At 39.7% G+C, this 6,532-nt stretch overlaps 1 protein-coding gene across 21 annotated transcripts in view; it reads right to left on the bottom strand.

Moving 5' to 3' along the window:
• kcnt1b (potassium sodium-activated channel subfamily T member 1b) overlaps window positions 1-6,532 on the bottom strand; it is a 70,146-nt gene that overhangs the window by 36,086 nt on the left and 27,528 nt on the right. The gene's annotated exons all lie outside the window — the stretch shown is intronic.

The raw sequence follows: 6,532 nt of genomic DNA, 5'->3' as shown, positions 1-6,532 counted from the left end.
TGTGCTATACAAATAAAGCTGCCTTGCCCTGCCTTCTGGCTGTATCGCCATGGAGACAGCTTCTAAAGCAGGAAATGTTCAGTGATGTGTCTGTGTGTTACGTGTTTCCAGTAAAAGGAATTAGATGTAGCTGCACACAAACACACACACAATGATATGTTCTTTTATCCCGGCACTATGCCCATGACTCCATTTTACCCAAACACACAGCTACAATATACGTAAACTGTGTATGCCAAGTGTATCGACTGCACCATCACCACGAGAAGCAGTAAAGGACTGTCATAAAGGCTAATGGTGGCGAATAAGGCAACCAATAATGTGTGCTGTCTCCACTGACAAAGCTGTCAGACATGCACAACAGCTACACAAGCTTCATGTTTACCCAGCTTGCCACCGGTAACCCTTTATAATAACCATTTCTAATAAATGGTAAATTGATAGTTAATTAAACTTACAATAGTTATTTTACTGTTAAGTAACAACAAAATAATTCATGTTTATTAATTATTATTTATGCTTTACGTATTTATTTTTTTAACAAATATATATTAAAACATTTTATATATTAACTTTTTGTTCATGATTAAGAAATTGTTTATAAACCGTAAAACATTGTTTGGCTATAAAGTTGCATTAGAAGAAAATAATAATTGTTAATTGTTAATAAAGACTTTGTAACGCATCTATAAACCTTATTTAGATAGCTATTATATAGAGGTAGAGTGTTGATCTTATGTGTAAACTTATATATTATTATATTATTTTGTTTACCATATGCTGGCAGTGCATTTTAGTTTTTCTATTTATTTTATTTTATTGATTTTATCTTTATATTTGGTACCTCATTTTTATTGTATATATTGGAGGGACTGTGTAGAGGGACTAAGAAGAACTATATGTCATGGCGGGGTCCCGGCTGGTCGTGAGTCTGTCTCCCTTATTACTCACCTCGAAAGGTCTCGTTTGCCCAGCCTATCTTGTTTGGTTTTGCCTTCCTGTTTGGTTTTTCTGCTCTCCCGTCCGAAGCCAGCTGATCACCCACACCTGCCCTTCAACGCCAATCACCACATCAGACGCACCTGCCAGCCTTCACCCGCTCCAGCCATCCACACCTGCCTGCCTCATCATCTACTCTGTTTATATACCCTGGCTCTGCATCACTCTTCACTTGATCGTCAGATCAGCTACAGGTGAACCTCCGCAAATCCTGTGCTAGCCGTTGTGTCTTTGTATCTGTCGTTACTGACTCTCCCTGTGTTTTCCTGTTTCAGTTAATCTCCGGCCGGCTGGCTTCGGACCCCCCACCAGTCCTCCTCCCACGGCGTCTCCTCTCATCATCCTGCTCTGCCCCCCGCACTGCTGCACCTCCGCCACCGCAGCTCCTCCACTCTCATCTCTCCCTTTGCCGCCACCCGGCTCCGTCCTCCGTCTCTGCTCGCCGTGCCCTCGCCCCTCCTCGGCTCGCTCCCGGCTCCTCCTGCACAGTCTCCCGGCGCCACCCCCTGCTCCTGGCGTCCATCTCCCTACTTCCATCCCTTTTTCCTAATAAAATCCTTCACTGTGAGCCGTGCATTTGAGTCCATCCTTCTGTCCCCCCTAACACTATATATAGAAATGGGTATGATTCCTACACTTAACCCAATGTTGATATAAACACCTACAAAGTATGTAGTCCACACTACAATTTCATTGTCATTTGATTTTAAATCAAAGTGTTGAATAGAGAGTCAAAAAAAGAAAAGTGTCACTGTCAGACATTTACAGACCACAGTGTGGATTTTATTGTTTTTGACCACCTAGGCAAATATAAGCCCTTTACTTGTATTTATTTACAATTCACAAATACTCTTTATGTTCAGACAATTAAACAAACACTAACAAACACTAGAACATAAATGATGATAAAAAATCTCAGCCAGGCTTTTGTCATGTATCCAAGAAGCTCGAACTAAAGCTACAAATAGCACTTCTGACACACTTGACTGCCAGCAACTGCAGGCACACAGCAATACCTTTTAAGTACTTACACTCTCTTCTTTGGCATCTCTATAGTCTACACTCCATCACTCACCAATCTATATAGACATTAGCCAGACTTGGCAAATATAAACACAAGCAGTTAGAATATCCTTGAAGCCCCACAGTATCTACAACAGGTTGGTACTTCTTAAACTTAGGAGGAAATACTCCTATTACTTCCTTAAAGTTTAAAGATGGAAGGCAAGACACAAGCCAGGAATGTTTGCAAGTGTACATGGTAGGTAGAGCCTTTAGTATATAAAACAGCCATTCAAAATAAATGACAAGTTTGAAATCAAAATTAAAGTGTGGAGGAATAAAAGTGCAACCAGAGAGAAATATTGATTCTGGTGGGAACAACCTGTGGTCAAGCTTTCAGTGTCAAACACAAATACAAGTAAAACATGAACATTGCCAGTCATAGGATTATAATTTTATTTACCCTTGCCTGAAACATTGAAAGACTTCAACTGCTTTGTAGGCTCAGTAAATAAACATCAAACAGCTTGTTGACCTCGGGATAATCTCGCTGACGGGACAGAGCTGTTGAAACGCCTGTGTTAATTCTAGTGATGAAAAAACATTATATTGTTGAACAGCCGCCAGATGCTCTGCTCTGTGCCATATGGAATATTTGTCAGAGTGCTGCAGGGGCAAGTATAGGTGAACAGCAGTATCAGTTAGCCTAATACAACTTCACCTTGGGCTTTAATGATCACATGAACTCTGAGAAGTGGCTACAAAACAGGTAAATCCTGAGATGGTGCACTCAATAATGCTTCTATACTCTCTCTGATCAAAGCAGCAATCAAGTCCTATACACTCTTGGGTAATACTTTACTTGAAGGTATCTACATGAGAGTGACACAATACTGTCAAAAAAACCTTAATGACAATAAAAGAAGCGTTACGTCATACACGTTTATGACTTGTTTATAATGTTTATGACACGTTCGTGACAGTGTCATGTCACACTTATATAGATACCTTCAAGTAAAGTGTAACCCAATATTGTAGAAGGCATTATATAGTGTACAATCACCATAAAGTACCCACGGCAGATAACTTAATTACCACAAGTGTTGGCATAGCAACAAATGTGGAAATTATCAGCCCGGTTATCTCTGACCAATCAGAGTTAAACTGCACACTATCATAGTTTACGATAAGATTCAGGCTTTGGGGCATGAAAGTAACACAGAGACCAATAACACTGCATCTGGTCTTGTAAACAGTAACAACGGTCTTTCCCATCACGGCATGAATACAGTTTATTTTCAGATCTCTGGTTTGATCCCACTCCCCGACAAAGAAAACAGTTAAAGTTAGAAAACAGAAAATAGAAAATTTCCCATGCACCATCCTCAGACATGTGCCCCAATATAAAATGTGCAGGGATTCTAAAAATATTACACTTGGAGATGAATATTTAAAAGCTGTGGACATCTAAGTTATCCTCTGCTTCTGTTCTACCGAGCTGAATCTAAACTAACTTCCCATGGCGAAGGTACATTATGTCCAATAGCCTTATCATTACAGTGCAAAAACTGTTGAAAGGAGCATCAGGCCAGACATGGGCTATTGCAATTGGGAAAGTACTTTGTCAAATGTATACAGAGAAATAGAAATAGAAATCTCAAGAAGGAAATGTAGCAGTTTATTATATAATCAGCTGTGTGGGGGATAATCACCTTAATGGGAGCTAGGCCTGTGTGGGCTAAAAGATGAATTTGAAAGAGCAGGCACAGATAATTTCTGGTCCTCTAAGGGAGAGGGAGACGAGCAACATGAGCAGCAACAATATAGCTAGTTTCACTTTTGACCAAGTTGTCAATGTCGTGATGACTTTCTGTTTTGCCTGCTGAAGCCCGACTGTTTGATCGCCAATGATGTCTATGAATCTAAATTAAATGTATTACGGGTATTATTTCCTCACCAGACACTTTTGAGGTTTTACTGGTACAGAGTAGTCTTGCACATTCCCTTTTTCACATTAAAAAAACAATCCATTTTGTGTCACTGCACCTAAGGGAGCGTGCATTCAATTTGACTTTTTATGTATTAATGTGAAGCACATTTAGATACCAAAAACTACTAGCGTTGTAAATGAACAACAAATGTGATTTAATCTAACCGTAATATAAGCTAACCATTTGGCAGTACCTCCACGGCCCACAAGTAGGCACTCTGAAGCCCACCACACTCTGTATGCTGCTGTCTATGTGCATGAGACTTGTGGCTATTCTGTATGTGCACATGATTTGTTCAAAGACCAAGAAAACCCTGAAGCATTCGGTTCAAAATCACTTGCTAGTGTAAGTGCACAGCAGCACAATTCATTTTATTTTAGCCTTAAATCAGCATTTCAAAGATACTCATTCAAAGCAGTTGCCATGTGGTCTTTCAAGGTCTTTCAAGGAGTTCTGACAGATGTGTGCAGCTATAATAAGAGCGCTGCTCTTTATGGCTGACTACACTGTTTGTGTAATAAATACATTTTCCTGTTGACTGAAGATTTCCAGAGCACTGAAGATAAATTGCGGGATAGTTAGATAACACACTAGGCAGTCCCAGCAAAAGGCAAATCCACATGAACAAGATGTTCCTTGTTCCTCAAAAGCTCAAAAAAACAGAACCTGTCCAACTCAAAAAAACTCTTGAAAACTTAAGAGACTTTAAAGCTGTGGTAGGCACTTTATTTTTGGCATCATTAAAGCCAGAGAGAAAACTAGACTTCTGCACCTCCTCTTGGCTCTGTATTCAGGCTTCATAAAATCTAGCCATCACAGGAGACTTTGGCCAATCACAGGTCATGTCAGAGAGAAATGGAGTGCGTTCCTATTGGCTGTTGGGCATAGGCATGGAGAGGGACAGCAGGAAGAGGTCTCACTCTACTTCAAATTTTGGCGTTTTTTTCTTCTTTTTTCTACCCACTCCAGCTTTAAGAGGGTGCTGGTTGAGTGCTACAAACAAAGAAGTTAATTAGGTAAACTATTAATTAAAAAAAAAAAATTGTTGGACAGTTCTGTAAACATCCAAATTAATATGCAAAGTGGTTTTACAGATCCAAATTGCATCCTCTTGAAGTTAAGGCACAGCACTGTAAAAAGTAGTGACACATCAGGTCCTTGGCATGACAATTTCACTTTATTAGTTTTCTTTAACATTGATATGAGCTCCCCCAGTGGCTAGAAATGGTGATAGGTGTTAACCGAGCCCTCGGTATCCTGCTCTGCCTTTGAGAAAAAGAAAGCTCAGATGGTCCGATCTGGAATCTTCCTCTTATGACGTCATAATAGGAAAGGTTACCTCCCCTTTCTCTGCTTTGCCTGCCCAGGGAATTTGGCCCGCCCATGAGAAATGGAGAGACGCCGTGCCTTGCAAACAAGCAGAGCATGGCAGTTGGTCAAGGCCATACCCCCCCCTCCACCTTGCTGCCCCCCCCCCCGGTCATACCCCCGTCCTAAGGAAAGCTCATTGTGGGACTGGCTCTAGTGGCTGTAATTCTGCACCCAGGCTGGATTTCAGGAAATAGACTTCAGATACAGTAGTAGGGGACCACTAAGGACTAAATAAAAGCATCCAAAAAGCAACATGTCATAGGACCTCTAAAGTATAAGGCTGTTAAATTGGACAACGGCATCTTTGGGATTTTGTAAAAAAGGACACAAAGGGTTTTATATAAGATCTGCTGGTCTTTCTCAAAAAAAGTCTATCAAAGAAAGACCCCGACGTAAGGAGCATAAAACTATTAATAGTAAGGGACAAGAAAGTTGATACAGTTAAACTTATGTCTGAGAAATGGGACGAGATATTGCAACCAAGAAAGAAATTTTAGAAAGAGCAAAAGGCCATTTTCTTGTACAACTAAATGACGAAGCATGTGGCAGTGTTAAATGAAATCTGTAACGCTCCAGAACGTAGGGCCTGGTCGTTAACGTGCAGCAGTTTGACAAGAAAAAAAATGATGGCTAAAATATTTAAATGAGCAAGAAAGTTTAGAGAGAACCTCATAAGAATATCAATGTAATATCAATGATGTTGAAAGATGCCTTTGAAACTCACTCCTTTCCTCCAGTGCAGTCTTCTATTTAGTAGAGGAAATGATGATGGCAGTGATTCTCACCTGCATGAAATATTCTATAAAAAATAAAAAAGGTATACTAAGCTATACTAATTTTGACTAAGGCAGAATCAACTTTTATCAGTGTTTTAAGCTGAATTTCCACAAAAGTAAGAGAAAAAATTCAAGCATAGTTGTTTGATTTCAATATACATTAGAAGAGACAAGTAAGAAATATACTACAAAGGAATAATGCAGATGTTTTGTCATTTTGATGCTTTAGAAAATACTTAATTCCAAAATTATGAATGGAAACAAACTACGACAGGCTGGTTTGATTTACAAAAAAGATATGAAATTATGATCTACTCTTGTCTGTATCCTTCATAGGAGAGCACACCAGTTCTCATATCTCTCTCACACACACACACACACACACACACACAC

The sequence above is a fragment of the Etheostoma spectabile genome, chromosome 5 (genome assembly GCF_008692095.1).
Source record: "Etheostoma spectabile isolate EspeVRDwgs_2016 chromosome 5, UIUC_Espe_1.0, whole genome shotgun sequence".
Classification (NCBI taxonomy): Eukaryota; Metazoa; Chordata; class Actinopteri; order Perciformes; family Percidae; genus Etheostoma; species Etheostoma spectabile.
Note: the sequence above shows the minus strand (reverse complement) of the source record. Positions and strands in the feature narration are given on the sequence as shown.